At 41.9% G+C, this 15,893-nt stretch overlaps 1 long non-coding RNA gene across 1 annotated transcript; it reads right to left on the bottom strand.

The window, feature by feature from the left end:
- Positions 1-5,134: 5,134 nt before the first annotated feature.
- Positions 5,135-14,996, bottom strand: LOC145306684 (uncharacterized). The gene is made up of 5 exons (XR_013875141.1): positions 14,952-14,996; positions 14,340-14,372; positions 13,875-13,964; positions 12,790-12,872; positions 5,135-5,283 (listed from the first exon to the last, which is right to left on the bottom strand). It is a non-coding gene; the product is annotated as an uncharacterized LOC145306684 (long non-coding RNA).
- Between the last annotated feature and the right edge of the window lie 897 nt (positions 14,997-15,893).

Below are 15,893 nucleotides of genomic sequence, written 5' to 3'. Positions count from 1 at the left end.
GAATTTTGATTGGTTTGTTCATTTAGTTCAGTGTCTAAACTTTTCAACCTCTAATTTTATCTACAGATGGGGCAAGACTGTGTCTCATCATTTATCGGCCATTGTATGTTGTCATGTAAGTGTAACTTTTTTCTTTAATTAAGTGTATTTTTTTTGAATGTTTCTTCCAATGATTTTAAAAGTTAGTCATGACTTGACTTGTTGTTTGCCTTTTTTTCAATATGAAAAGCCACAGAGACTATGGCTGCCGAACCTTGAATGAAAGAAAAGCTTTTCTAGTATGGCTTTGAAACCAATTAATATCCGCTGCATTTTCCATAATTTTCCACGGATATTAAAATAAAAAAGTTTGCATCCTTTAATACACCAATTTATCAGCCATTGTCTTATCAAAATTAAACTAGGAAACGGCTATACTTTATTTATTCCACTCCTTGGGGGGGGGGGGGGGGCTATAAACATAGATATCATACGTGTCCTGTGACTTTACAAAGCCGGTCCAGGATATCATATTCTTAATGAATTCCGGCGAGGGGGGGGGGGTTGTTTTACAATGATGCATAAATGATGAAAATTAGCTATTTATCTATTAATTATACATTTAATATATTTTAAGTACAACTACGGACAAACAGACATCCTGTTAATTTTAATGTAAAACAGTAAACACACATGAAAGAAAGTAGGGGGGGGGGGGGGGGTAGTATTTATCCGTATCATATTTCGCTTTACCATAGAGGGAAAGGGGTTGGCGTTGCGTTGGGATAGGATAGGAGGATAGGACATTTGAGGATAAATTTAATTCCCCTCTCATCTCTAAATATAATAATATAACTATTCATTATCATAAACAGCTTTCCACAGACATTAAAATTCTTTCTTATTATTATTTGATTAGAATTGAAAATATCCTAAATGCCTACACCAATTTATCAGCCATTGTCTTATCAAAATTAAAATAGGAAATTTATTTAATATTATATATATTCATAATTCTCCTCCTATTCTATCTATTCTTAATGAATTCCCGCGGCTTGGGGGGGGGGGGGAGGGTTTACAATGATGCACCAATAATGAAAATTAGCTCTTTATATAATATACCAAATACTCAAGTTTTTAAAATTTTGTCTTATTTTTCTACATAAATAAAAGTAAATCATTGTGTTTTTTGTTATATTTAAACATTGCTATTCAATATGTTTCTTTTTATTTAAACATTTTTGTACGAACACCGTGGCTGACCCAAAGATCAAATAACAATAAATCATATTATATTTAAATACTTGCACGCACACAAGGGAGTCTTTACTCTTTCTTTAGTAATATAAATGAATAAAGACATCCTACTTTTCTTTTCTTGTGACGTCAATGTTATAAGAAAGAATTTTTATTATGGATAAATAAATAAGAAATTAGCTGTACTAAATAAGTTTATTTCATAATATTCATACACAATTGAAAATAGAAATGCATTGCCATTATGATTCTTTAATTATACGTTTATTTTCAATTTTATTTCTTCATAATTTATTGATAATATTATTAAAGTTAAACAATATAGATGTATTAAAAATAAAATATGTACAAGAAGAATGATTGATCTCAAAGCAAACGGCTCATGGCTTAGCAGCTTACAAAAAATCTTTGACGTTTGATTTGGGAATAAGGTTATTGTAGCCGAGGAACATCAGTTCCTTAACCATTTGGGCCTTGAGGTTATACCTCCTTTTGCTGAAAAGCAATTTGAGATGGGAAAATATTCTTTCCACTCTCGAATTGCTGACCAAAGGGTCGGTTAATTAGAGTCTTCCAAAAAAATTAACTTACAATTTTGCCCTGAATCTTTAAGTGTTAATATCCGCTTTTATGGAAGAAGAAGTTATAAAAAATCCTTGTTAGTTCCAAAATGAGGGTGGGGGAAGGGGAAGATAACATGACACCTAGGCTTTATAAGTTAACCCCCCCCCCCCCCAAAAAAAAATAAATCCCCTATATGACGATTGATATATATGATTTTGAGTTTTGACCTCTCCCCCTCCCCCCCCCCCCAAGAAATAACAAAAACATATGGTAATAGATAAAAGTTCCCCTTCTAACTAAGCGAAGCTTTTCTATAATTTGTATAAAAGGGTAAACCGTAAATGGATTAATTAAAATAAAAGATATATGTTGGCGTCGGCTATGAAGGCTTTTGGCCCGTGTTTTACAGACGGACAGAATACTTACTTATAATTTTGATTATACTAAATATACTTATACGTTTATGTTAATGTTTTGCATTAATGGATATTGTCATCCTTGTTAAAAATTTTCCACTCCATCCACACATCCCAAATAACAAGCCGGAAGGTGATAATAGAAAGTTATAGTTATTAAGGAAGATTAATAATTTTAGCAAAAAAATAACACAAGTTCCCAAAGTTTTATAATAGCGTTTTCTTATTCGTTGGCTTAACAACTTTAGAGTTTTATTGAATTTTGATTAGTTGTTTCATTAAATTGAGTGTCCAAACGTTTCAACCGCTAAATCTAATCTACAGAAGGGGTAATTTTGTGTATCATCATATGGGATAGACATCAATTTATCGCTCATTGTCTTATACCTTTAGCTCCTTGAACTATATCTGTTATCACCCTAGTAAAGCTATTAATCAAGATAATAAAACAAAATAATATCAATCATATTTATTTTATATAAAAAAGAAGTATTAAAACAATTTTTATCAGAAGCAGTTTTGGGAAATTCGCATATTTTGCAAATGGAGTATTAGTAGAAAATTAGGATCATGGAAAGAAAAACGAAGTTGTGGGCTTCATCGTACGTTCACAGTAGCTTATGAAGATTAGGTTAGGTTAGGTAAAGTAAATTTTAATGATTACCCGACAGGGTTAGAAAATATGCACCGCTTTTTGCTTCTTATAATTTCGGTATTTTTTAATTAACGTTAAGCTACAAAAAAAGCCAAGAAAGTTCTAGAAAATATGCCAAGGTTCCGTGATTCCTAATCATGCAAATCACATGATATTTAGCTAAAAAATATTTTATATTCTGTCCAGAAGGGTAGTGAGATATTACAGAATTTTAATATTTTATATCCCCTATATTTTGGACTATTTCACACCTCTCGGACAAGGGTCAGTATATACTCGTATATGGAAATATAATAATAAACCCCTTACACCCGATATTATCAGACTTTTTCCCACGGACCCCAAATAAAACGAAAATTAGCCGTTTATTGCCCTAACTTGAACATTTACAGAGTCAAAATAATATTTGAAACTTCACATATGACTGGCCAAAAACCTGATAAAAGGCAGTCTGACCGCCATGGTTGTTTTCTTTAAACGACGGGATATTTAATTCTCATATCTATAACTGAAAAAATTTTGAAAATTGGACCATAAACACTGAAGATATGGTGGAAATGTGAAAAATACAAAAATAGCCTAAAACCTGCAAAATGGCGGGAAAGTTAATTCTCATATCTATAACTGAAAAAATTTTGAAAATTGGACCATAAACACTGAAGATATGGAGAATAATGTGATAAATACAAAAATAGCCTAAAACCTGCAAAAAGGCAGTCTGGCCGTCATGGATGTTTTCTTTAAACGACGGGAAAGTTAATTCTCATATCTATAACTGAAAAAATTTTGAAAATTGGACCATAAACACTGAAGATATGGAGAATAATGTGATAAATACAAAAATAGCCTAAAACCTGCAAAAAGGCAGTCTGGCCGTCATGGATGTTTTCTTTAAACGACGGGAAAGTTAATTCTCATATCTATAACTGAAAAAATTTTGAAAATTGGACCATAAACACTGAAGATATGGTGGAAATGTGAAAAATACAAAAATAGCCTAAAACCTGCAAAATGGCAGTGTGGTCGTCATGGTTGTTTTCTGTAAACGACAGGAAATTTAATTTTGATATCAATAACTGAAAAAATTTTGAAAATCGGACCATAAACACTGAAGATATGGAGAAAAATGTGAAACATACAAAAATAGCCTAAAACCTGCTAAAAAGGGGTCCGACCGCGCTTGATGTTTTATAGTTAATTGTGCTTCTTAATAATGGGAATGTTGTCTATCTTTAATAGGAGCCGAGAAAATCACGTTTCCCCTATTCTGTCTTACACGGACGGACAGACGGACGGACAGACGGACGGACGGACGGACATTTCGAATTATAGAGTAGCTTCGCTACTAATAAGGATTTTGATTGCCTTTTATCTGAAAATTGTATTTTCTCCATAGGAAACGTCTAAAAGCATTGGGTTTTTAAAACTAATAATTTTTGTAATAAGTTGTACTAAAACAGTAGCTTTTAGTCTTATTAGAATACAAATGATGAAAAACTGCAACAAATCTACGTTTAAAGACATAAAACAGGAAAAAGTATTTGAATAAATTTTATGTCTCAACAGACATTGTCGCCAATAAAGAAAAAAATGTTGAAATAAAAAAAGAATGTAGGTAAAAAAGTGTCTTAATTTCTTCTCATATTCAACAACTTTCATAAAAATGATACTAAATACAAAAAAAATAATGTCAAAAAAATTGTATATAATATTGAATATTGTTTATGGTTGAACCAGGAATAAAGACTGAGTAAATCTAAAAAGAATTTAATTTAGTGATTTTGTAGTATGAATTAGCTTTCCTCAAATATTGTAATCTTACAGAAATATATTTTAATCCTTTTTTTTCATACATTTATTCCTGTTATTTTATATTTTATTCTATTGTTTACATCAATAGCAGAGAAAAACGAAAATACTTTCCTTTTTAAGTTGAATTATTCTTTCTTACTTGGGGAAGAAAAGATGAAAAGGAAAGTGCGATTCCTATCAATTCAATATGATAAAATGATTTGTTAATTATGAATTATTATTTAGCTATCTTTTATAAAGAAACTACAATATCATTAAAAGGAAAAAAAAATATTGACTGCACTTATTGTACACTCTTGTGTTTTTCAATCTACGAAACTCTTTCCCACAAGGATAGATTTTATTAAATGTTTTTATACTGAGATAAATCATATTGGATTTATGGGTGGTAGACATTCTATGATTTAATATATGGAATATTTAAAAGCTTTTGTATTATGATTATACTAAATTATGCATATATATTATTTTTAAATTGTAACTTTTCTACAATTAGGATACATTCGTCATATTAAATTTGAATTTTTGATGGTCTGTACAGCATCTCTGTGTATCCAAACAATATTCGCTTTATCCACAAAATCAGCTTCTGCTGGGAACCTAAATCAGATTTGACTGTCAGATAAGTTGTAGGAAAAGAAGGTGTTCTAACTATTGTGATATTTTATTTGAACAGCTAGTCGGTGCTTTTGTGGTATTCGGCAACCGTGAGCCATGCATATGGCACCCCTGACCGGGGTTCGGTGGAGGGTTAATGGCCCTCCCCCGAGTCCTGGGGAAGGGGTCTGACGACCCCCTCCCTATGCCTAAAATTAATGATTGAATCTGTCATGTTTTATTATGGTTAACTGTATTCTTAATTCACCCCACCCTTTCCAGGGATGGGGGATCATTATTGCCCAAACTGACTATTGTATATGTATTATAATGCTTTTATGTTATGATTATTTATTCCTATCCATGTAGTTATTGTTTGTTGTATATAGCTTTAGTATCCTTTAAACCTTCAATAAAGTGACAACTGAAATAGATGTTGATTATTATCTAGTGAATGCTAGAGAAGCGTAGCTTCTCTATAGTAAGGTGTCCACGTCTGTCACACTGCCGTAATCTAATTGAACTCCGGTGTCTGCCAGTTATCCTCGGCGGATACCACAACTTTTGGTGACAGCTGTGTGAGATTACGGCAAACCACAAGTGTAGAGCAGACGCGCATCTGAGGCTAAGGTACTCCCAGCAGTGAAACTGGCAAAACTGACACAAGCAACCTGAATTACCCACCCTGGACAGCAAAGTCTAACTCTGCACCCGGCAGTTGTGGAAGCGAGACAGCGAAACCTGACGAAGAACCGCGAGAAGCGCCGACATCTAACGGAGAATTGAGCGCTCAAAGGGCTGAAACAGGCCTGCGGACCAGCTGAAACAAGCCAAATAAGTGTAAACGGCTGAAAATAGGCCAACTTTACTGCAAGAGATAGCAGGATCCGAACCAGTGGCGCTAGCAGGACGGGACATTCCCTGCCGCCATCAGCCGGATTTGGATCAGCGGCGCTAGCAGGACGGGACATTCCCTGCCGCCGATAGGCTGAAACACGCCACATAGCTGCGAGCTGCGAGCCAACATACGAGTGTAGTGCACCAAAACAGAGAAAACTACGTCAACTCCAAGTATCCTGAGAGGCTACAACGCAGCCGCCCATCTAGAAAAACAGATATGATATCACATTGCAGGGATTACCACCCTGGTGTGATGGCTAAACAATAGATTTATGAGCAAAGATTGGCAAACAAATTGTTGTGTTGTGATAAAACTAAAAATAGAACAGGCTTGGATTTATTGTGTATTGTGATAACAACTAAAAATAGAACAGGGTTGGTAAACAAATCTGTTATGTAATTGTGATAAGGACACAAATAGAAGCTAAATGTAATATAACAAAGCCCCTGATACACAATCTAATCACCTCAAGCCTACAGCACAACAACAATACACCCCTTATTCCAGAGGAAAGGGAGGAGCCCACTCTCCACTGAAGGAAATACAATCAAGGTGATATAATAGATAAGCCTAGGATTAAGGAGAAAAGGCACCATTACCTCATCACACAGTTATTTCAAACCCACAGCACTCCCCCCTTCCTCACAGGGGGAACGGACGGATTTACCCCCGTCCCCTCATGCGCTTCCCCCCTCCTACCCACACTAACCTAAGTCCGTCCACGGTGTGGAGCTAGTGACCGGGAACACAGAGCGCCATTTACGGACAGCGCAACGGAGTGCGGAAATATCATAAAATTCAACGGACAAAGCGGACCAATGAGAGAGCGAGTTGAGGGATAAGTGCGCGTTTTACCCGTGTGCGCGGATTTGACGGTGCGTAAGCGCGTTGCAAGGACGGGAGATTTCACGCACACACACACACACCGGAGCGGAGCTACTCCATAGCATCTAACAGGGATATTTTTAGAAAATAAAGAATTCCGAGCTCCCTCCTCCTAGCTATAGTGTGATAAAGGAAAACCAAATCAGTTCCTGACAGCAGTTCAGACCCTCAACATCTATCTACCCCTACCAGCCTACTCTACCACCTCAGAATCCAACTAGTGATAAACACAGCTAAGTTATATTTTTGTAACTAAACTACCAACCTAGTGATAAAAACAGTGTTGGCTGTTAGGCTAGAAAGCCTCTAGTGACAAACCATTTATTCTATTTACTTTATAACTTTGCGTCCCGCCGTTGAACCGTTGCCCCGATGGAACAGCCGCAAGCGCCAGGAGGTGACCAAGCCCCAGGATGGCTCCAGGATGACCCTCAGCCGGCTCCAGCCGAGTACCGCAAGCTGATGCTGAGTAACCTGCCAGAGTTTAGAGGACCGCCCAAGCAATCCTGGAGTTCACATATCCGCAGACTCGAGATGTCATGGGCGGCTTACCGCGTGCCACCCCATGACTCCCTCAACCGCCGCAACGCCCTTTTACTGTCACTGGTAGGGCAAGCGGCGGAAATGGCGTCCCATCTGTTTGGCGAGGCAGGCCAAGCCTTGACCTACGAACAGGTCAAGGCCGAGTGTGAAATGATATTTCGTCCTGCTTTTGAATCCCAAACGCTTAAACAAGCGTTTAGGGATTACAAGCAACACTCGACAGAACCTATACAAGCGTACATATCAACTAAGTGTGCCTTGTATAGGGACGCCTACAGCCATGAGGATCTCGAGTTGTTGGTGGACGAATTAAATCGTGGTATTCGTAACGCCAATGTGAAACGCATCATGATGGGACATGAGATCACGAGTGTACCTGAGTACACTCGTAGAGCCATGTTCACCGTCACCATGGTTACAAAGCAGCTGAAGGAGGGTGTGTGCCTAGTGGACTCGACCGACGGGCTGACTGGATCTGCCTGCATCCAGTTGCCCCAATATGACGAGTCGGAGCCAATGGAGATTGGCGCCTTGGCTCCGGGTCTCCACCAGATGGGGAGGGTCGCTCCAGATGACAAGGTTCCAGGTCGCTGCTTCCGCTGCCAGGGGAGAGGCCACAGAGCTTGAGACTGCCCGACGCCGATGGAAGTTAGCCTAGAGGAGAGACGCACCCAGCCACGCCGTGACCGTTCTGCCAAGTGCGAGCGTTGCCACTACGAAGGTCACACGGCGGCCGAGTGCAGAGCTGACTGGGCCCAGGTAGCCAGCCGCAGGCGCACCGCCGACAAGGGTGCCCCTCCAGGGAAGCCCAGCAGAGTGGCCCACATGGAAGGGAGCGCGCCCCCAGCACCACCGCAGCAAGCAGCCGCCCCCAAAGCCGCGGACCGAGCCGACGGGATGCCGCAGTTTGGGACCGTTCCCGCTAGGATCAACGTACTGGGCGGCGCGGCTGAACCCAACCGGGTTGGCCTGGGCTTCAGTCTCAACCACCTGGGGCCGGAGTTGGTGCAACCCTACAACATCGCCGAGCCAGAAGTCCTGAGGCCCCAGCCTTTTAGCCTCAACATGATGGAGCCTGCTCGGCCGAGCCTACCCAGCAAGAGTGGAGGGGCGCTACCCAGCGTCACTGAGACGATGTACGGGGAGGCCCTGGCGGCCGCTGAACGAGAGAGGCAGGAGGCGCTAGCCAGCGCATCAACATCGATGTATGGGGCGCCACCCGGCGCCGCCACCTGTGATGACTGGGGGGTGCTATCTAGCGCCTCCCACCTGGTGCCTGGGGCGACACCCGTCGCCGCCACCGAGATACCTGGATCCTGGAACGAGCCAGCCTCCAACCTGGTGCCTGGGGCGACAACCGTCGCCGCCACCGAGAGACCTGGATCCTGGAACGAGCCAGCAGTCCCAGAGGAAGGGGTGACACCCGTCACCCCCAGCCAGCCAGCGCCACCAGCCTGCAGGGAGAGCCCAACTACATGCCATCCAGAGCCCCCTGCCAGCCGAAGGAATCCAACTACCCAGCAACCCCAGTCGAGCCAGGATAAGTTAAATTTGATAAATGTGTTGTATCCAAGCCATTGTAAAACCCCAGCCTTGCCTGTGCCCCCTGCACCAGAGGCTGGGGAGATTGAAATTTGGGAAAATAAGGACTTGCCTGTGCCACATGCACCTGAGTTCCTAGGGCAGGGGAGGGACGTGAGTAAGGGCGAGCCTGTGCCACACGCACTTCAGCCCCATGCCACTGGGCATGCCTTGGACAAGGGAAGGGACCACTTGGGGCTAGGGGAGCCGACACCCAGGCAAGTGCCAGTCGCTTGCCAGTCTGTCATTGGGGAGGGTATCGGGGTGCCCCGGCCACACAAAGATAACGCTCAATGGAAACTTGTATCTAGCCAGGAGCAGCCCAGCTGTGTCCAGCCCCAAGAGGCAGCCGTGACCCGAGCCGAAGATCTCCAGCCGCGTGTGCGAGGTAGATGGCTGCCTGGAAGCTTCTCTCACTGGTGGATGGTCCTGTGGGGCCTCCTGCTGGCAGCCGTGTGGCCTACAACCAGCTACGTCCTGGTGGGATGGGACTGTGCCAACCCCACCCACGTCACAGCCTACAATAAAGAGAAGATGTGTAACACGGAACCTCTACACCAGGAGGTGCCCCTGGGCCATGAAGTACACGTCCTGCAGCAAGTCAAGGTGAGGGAAACAACAGGATACAGTTGCCAGCTCACTGTGTCCCAGTGGACATTCAGGTGTGGGGTATGGGGTCACCTCAAGGTGACCTCGGTCCCCACCCTCATGAGGCCAACCAAGATAGATCCAGAAACGTGCCGAGACCTGGCCAGGAACCGAGTCTACACGCTGCCAGGCAAGACCCAGCCACTGACGTTCCAGCTGAACCATCCCCTGTTCTTCACCCTCGACATGGTGGGCGCCCTCGTCAACAGCCCCGAGGGGGTGGGTTGTGAGGGGGAGGACGTCCACTTCAAGGGCCAGCTGTACCGCAATGAATTAGTGCTCCAGGAGCGACGGCTGCTGGTTAAGGAAGAGACCTACGTAGTAGAGGATGGACGGGTGGAGTCCCAATCTGACCATCTGACCTTGGAGTGTCCCCATTCAGAGCTGTCCTGCATCACGGGGGAAGCCACCTACGTGTGGGATCACCTGGGGAGAGATTGCCCCTTGAGGCTGATCCGCAGCCTCCAGCCCAGCCTAGTGATGGATGCGTTCCTGGTTGACCATCAGGCCCAGTTTTTCATCAACATGACCAACCCCACCTCAATAATGAACTGCGACTTTGAGGCCCATGCCACCAACCACCCAGCATTGTTCGTGGCAGCTGACCCAGCCGCGGCAGCGCTACCCAGAGTATCGGCCAGGGATGTTGATGTTCCCCTGCAGGCCCAGATACATGCAGGGTATATTGGATTTACTCTGGAGTCCCGCATGAAAAGCACCGCAGCAGAAGAAGTAGCGGCCAACTGCTGGAAGCTCCAGCAACTAGACCCGGCCCACCCGGTGCGTGTCCAGGGGAGCACGTTCTCGGTGCTGAGGGGAGATGTCCTGCTCCAGCTTACCTGCCAACGCAATAAATATGTTGTCCGTGAGCACAAGGAGTGTTGGGACAAAGTGCCAGTAGAGCCCACAGGGTTTGTAGACGCCGTGACACGAGTGTATAGCGGCCACGCCACCAAGATTCCCTGCTCCTCCACCTACCCCCTGACTGTGCACGCGGAGGAAGGCTGGATAGAGTTAACCCCCGCTCCTAAGAAGAGGCCACCCCCGCTGGATACGCCTAGGCAGCTGTTGACAGAACCCCTGGATGACTTCAGTTCAGGGGGCTTGTATTCGCAGGCTGAGTTGAATGACTGGCAGCAGCTGCTGGCGTTCCCAGCATATAAAAGCGCCATGCTGACCGGCCTGTCCTATGGCTCATGCGTTCAGCAAGGTAGCTGTTCGGCCACAGGTGACCATGGGATAGTGTCCTACAACATCGACCGACTGGCGGAGGAAGGAGAGGCCGCCCTGGATGTCTGGGCTGGGTTCAGACAGGCTATTCACGAGTGGGGAGATGGCGCAGCCATACTGTGTCTGCTGTTGTTGATCCTCAAACTGCTGGGGGACCTAACCATCATTTCCCTGGCAGCAGCACAGGGAGGGCGTCCGAGCGGCCTTGAATGCGGTGTCACAAGTGTTCCTGTACCATCCAACTTTGTATAGGAAGGCCCTGGCTAGAGCCAGGCTCACCCATGCCAAGTCCCGGGACTTTTCAGTAGACTGGGATGCCATCCCCATCGGCCGGGAAGCAGCCGAGGAAATGGTGTCCATGCAATCAGCCGATAGCGGGCATGACCGCCCAGGTAGGCCAGGACCGCCCTCTGGCCGACCCCGCGGCCCCGCGGGAGGGCAGGCCGCTGCCCAGACGGTCAACTTGGCAGCCAGTGCCCCAGCTGCTGCCAACAACAACCAGCATGCCCCACTGCTGACTGTCCCAGCAACAACCGTGCCACCTGCCAACCTGACACCTGCCGGCGCTGAACAACGTGTCCAACCAAAGCCAGCCTCTGCATTCTACCCCACGTTGGGAGCCCACCAACCCTGAGAAACACTCACCACTAGGATTCCATTGAATCATTATCGCTTGTATATATCTTAGCCCTAAGGAAGCGGACCGAAGGCCTCAACCACTGTCGGAAGTCTGGTAGGGAAACCCTCTCCCAGCCTTCCGAGGGGAGAGTTGTGGTATTCGGCAACCGTGAGCCATGCATATGGCACCCCTGACCGGGGTTCGGTGGAGGGTTAATGGCCCTCCCCCGAGTCCTGGGGAAGGGGTCTGACGACCCCCTCCCTATGCCTAAAATTAATGATTGAATCTGTCATGTTTTATTATGGTTAACTGTATTCTTAATTCCCCCCACCCTTTCCAGGGATGGGGGATCATTATTGCCCAAACTGACTATTGTATATGTATTATAATGCTTTTATGTTATGATTATTTATTCCTATCCATGTAGTTATTGTTTGTTGTATATAGCTTTAGTATCCTTTAAACCTTCAATAAAGTGACAACTGAAATAGATGTTGATTATTATCTAGTGAATGCTAGAGAAGCGTAGCTTCTCTATAGTAAGGTGTCCACGTCTGTCACACTGCCGTAATCTAATTGAACTCCGGTGTCTGCCAGTTATCCTCGGCGGATACCACACTTTCAGTGATTAGTAGATGTAAAATGATCCATAGAATTTTGATATGTTACAATTACAATATGTTTCAGTGCTTCGCTTTTATGAATGTTGTCATCCTTGTTTTGTCTGTAATGAAGGATCTCGCTAACCGTTGGACCGAGATGGTTTTCCTTTATAGGGAAGCTTCTTATAGGTCAAAAAAAGATTTAAAACTATTTTGGGGGAGGGTATCTCTGCAATACCCGTCCAAAGAGAAATCGGCTCTAGAAATCTCCCCTTCAAAACCTTAAGTGCCTTTAGAGGCTTTTAGGGGCATAGTCGCTATCGAATATAAAAGTAACAAAATGTCTCACTGTGTGTCTGTGTGTTGATTAAGACCTTGAAAACCGCTAGACTGTTAAGGTTCTCCTTTACAATAAAGATTCTCATTGGTTCAGGGAAGGTTTATTAATTGAGAAACCGTCGAGCAGCCGCTAATATAAGGATAAAACTTAAAAAGCTCACTTTATTGGAATTGGAAGAGGGTGTTGTAGGGCTGCCTTCAGGCCCCCATGGAGGAATGGGGAATAACCAGCACTAACAAAGTTCTAAATACATATATAGATAGATTGATAGCAATATTAATATACAATAAGTTTTTTTCTTCTTAAAAAACAAACAAGCAAAGGTATTGCTTTAAGTAACCTACTTTCCATTGCAAGAAAATATAAATTAGTAACTTATTTTCTTCATTGGCTTGGGAATATTTAGGATTTATTAACAAATTATGCCTAAAAAACCTGTTGTTCCATAGCATTGATTGTGGAAAAATGAATAGACCTACACCAAATTCCAAGGTTATTATATTAACCGAATAACTTAAAATTCAGCTAGCTCCCAGCACATTAATTAAACGCAAATCATTAGAAACGGAATTAATTAAAAGCATAGACGTCCAAGGGGGGGGGGGTTAAAGTGGGGATTACCCCCCCCCCCTCCATTTAAAATTTACCCCTACCTTGGGGGTGCCGTAGGCAACCCCAACTATTTAGGAGGGGGTATTTACCCCCCCCCCCAAACAACTTTTTTTTTTTTGGGGGGGGGGTAAGTAAATTTTTACCCATTTACCCCCCCCCCTCCCCCTCAAAAACGAATTACCCACCTTAAAATAATTTTACCCCCCCCCCAAAAAAAAAAAGCTTGGACGCCCCTGATTAAAAGGTCTCAAAGAAATCTGTAATAACGAATTAAAAAAAATGCACATGAAATGTACAGTCCACAATATAAAGTAAGGTTACATTATCATTTAATAGCGGCTTTGCCTCAAGGGTTTGATCAACCTAATTTTTTTGTATTTTCGATTTAAATGAAAAATTTAAAAAAATTGATTTTGGGTGGGGAATTTTTTTTTTTTTTTTGAGGGGGGGGGGTCAGTCGACTCTACTATTTTAATTTTAAACCCTCCCGGGACCTTTGAAAAGCTACCCTGTAAAAGAGAACCCGATAGGTTCAGCGGTTGTTAAGATCCTTTGGTACAAACAGACAGACAAACAGACAGACAAACAAACAAACAAACAAACAGACATCGTTCTACTTTGTATTATAGATACCTGTATTACTTCATCTAAATTAGGACAGCAATTATTTTGATTTTTTTCCACTTGGTCCCATTCCATAGCAATATACGGTATAAAATGGTTCTAAATATTTATATCAACTACAATACACAAAATTACCCCTTTAACATTTTTGGGTACCTCTAGTTTGGAATGACAGCCCAATGAAAATTTTTTAAAACATGACTTTTAAAACTTTGGGTACTACTTTAATTTACAGTCCATGTCTCCTTCCTGGCCGTGCTTAATTCCAAGCACTATACGGCATCATAAAATGTTTCGATTTCTGTATTTCTTTTTTTTAATTCCTGTGTAAAAGCGTAAGATTCAGTTTTTACTGTTTTGAATAGACATAAAAATGTACGGAGGTAAGGGCTAGAACAATTATAGAAAAGCCCAACTACGAACAAGGAAGCAATACAAGGACTCCGCAGATCATTATCATTAAAAAAAACTTACTTTATCTGGAGATGCGAGGTAGTTGTTTAAGACCTGAAAGAAATTAAGTATTATATATTTCTACTAGCGGCTTCGCCCCTAGCCTCTAGGGGCTTTGCCCCAAGAGGAAATTAAAAAGAGTATGTACATGCCTATCGTGGGAATCATTACATCTTCTATTACATACCCAGCAGAAAAAATTACGAATAGGTCGCCAATTTTTGCAACTTCCCCGCTGAAAAAATTGCGAATAGGTATCTATTTTTCGTGAAAACATGGCGAATTCGCAAAACATACGCAAAACAATTCTAAAAAAAATTTGGGGGAATTTTTTGTCTTTTGGGGGGTTGGGGGTGTCCCAACCCCCAAGAAAATAGCCTAAAATCATCACAGGACCAGGAGGTATATTCTCTAAAGAGTAAAATCCAATCGGTTCAGTGGTTACCGAGATCTTAAGGTACAAACGGACGGACGGACAGACAGATAGACAGACATACATTTCTTTCAGTATATCTATTTATCTTTAATTATCTAAATATATACTTTTTTTATCTTCTATATTTCTAACAATATATCTGAATATCTTAACTAAAAGTCTATCTAACTATCCATCTATCTATCTACCTTTCATACCTTACATTCGAACCCCTCCACGTCAATTTTTATGATTATAGTATGCTCCTGTAAACAGTTTCATTTAAAAATTTTGTTTAATTTTAACAACTAAAAAGAGTAGCTGTACGTGTATTTTTAAAAGCGAAGCTTTTCTATAATTAAGGTCGGTCCGCCCGTCCGAACGTCCGTATGTCTGTAACGGATAGCTTTTTACATTAATTTAGGCATGTTAGAATTGTCCTATCGATTTCAAACTTTGCATTGTGATTCCTTTAGTAGTTAGGTACGATTTAGAAAGCGTAGCAACAATATAATTATTACCAGAATGTCCATACGTCCATTTTAAACATGTTGAGTTTTTACTTTTTTAACAACGAATTTTTATGTGATCTAATTATCCGATTGATCTGATTTTTAGTATATTGATTCCTGAGACAACAATGTATAATGTTATAAGCGAAGCAACTCTATAATCAAGTCCTAAAAATGTGAAAATGTTCATAAACATTATCCTGTATCAAGTAGTTTTTTAACAAATTTACTTACAATTTTTCTTCGACTCTTATACATCTATGTTCTGATTATTCAGTTCTGACACTATAAAAGTTAATGTCCGTTTGTCCCACCGTTTCAGTGCTTCGCTTTTATGGATGTTGTCATCCTTGTTTTAACTTTAGTGTGTTGGTCTAATCTATGACTGTAATGGTTTTTAAGAACATTGTATTCACAAGGTATCTGAAGGAATAAGACAATGAACGATAAATTGATAATTATCCCCATTTGCAGTAAACAAACTATCTTCTTTTAATTAGGATATGCCGGTACACTTGCTATTTATTATACTTTTCATTATATGAACATTATTAACCTTGTCATAAAAGTTATTAGATGCGTACTATCTCTATAAATAATCATATTCCCTAGTAATCTCAAAACGTGTAAGTAAGCAATTAACATTTT

Source organism: Acartia tonsa, chromosome 14 (assembly GCF_053477335.1).
Source record: "Acartia tonsa isolate MP-2025a chromosome 14, ASM5347733v1, whole genome shotgun sequence".
In the NCBI taxonomy this organism is placed as follows: domain Eukaryota; kingdom Metazoa; phylum Arthropoda; class Copepoda; order Calanoida; family Acartiidae; genus Acartia; species Acartia tonsa.
Note: the sequence above shows the minus strand (reverse complement) of the source record. Positions and strands in the feature narration are given on the sequence as shown.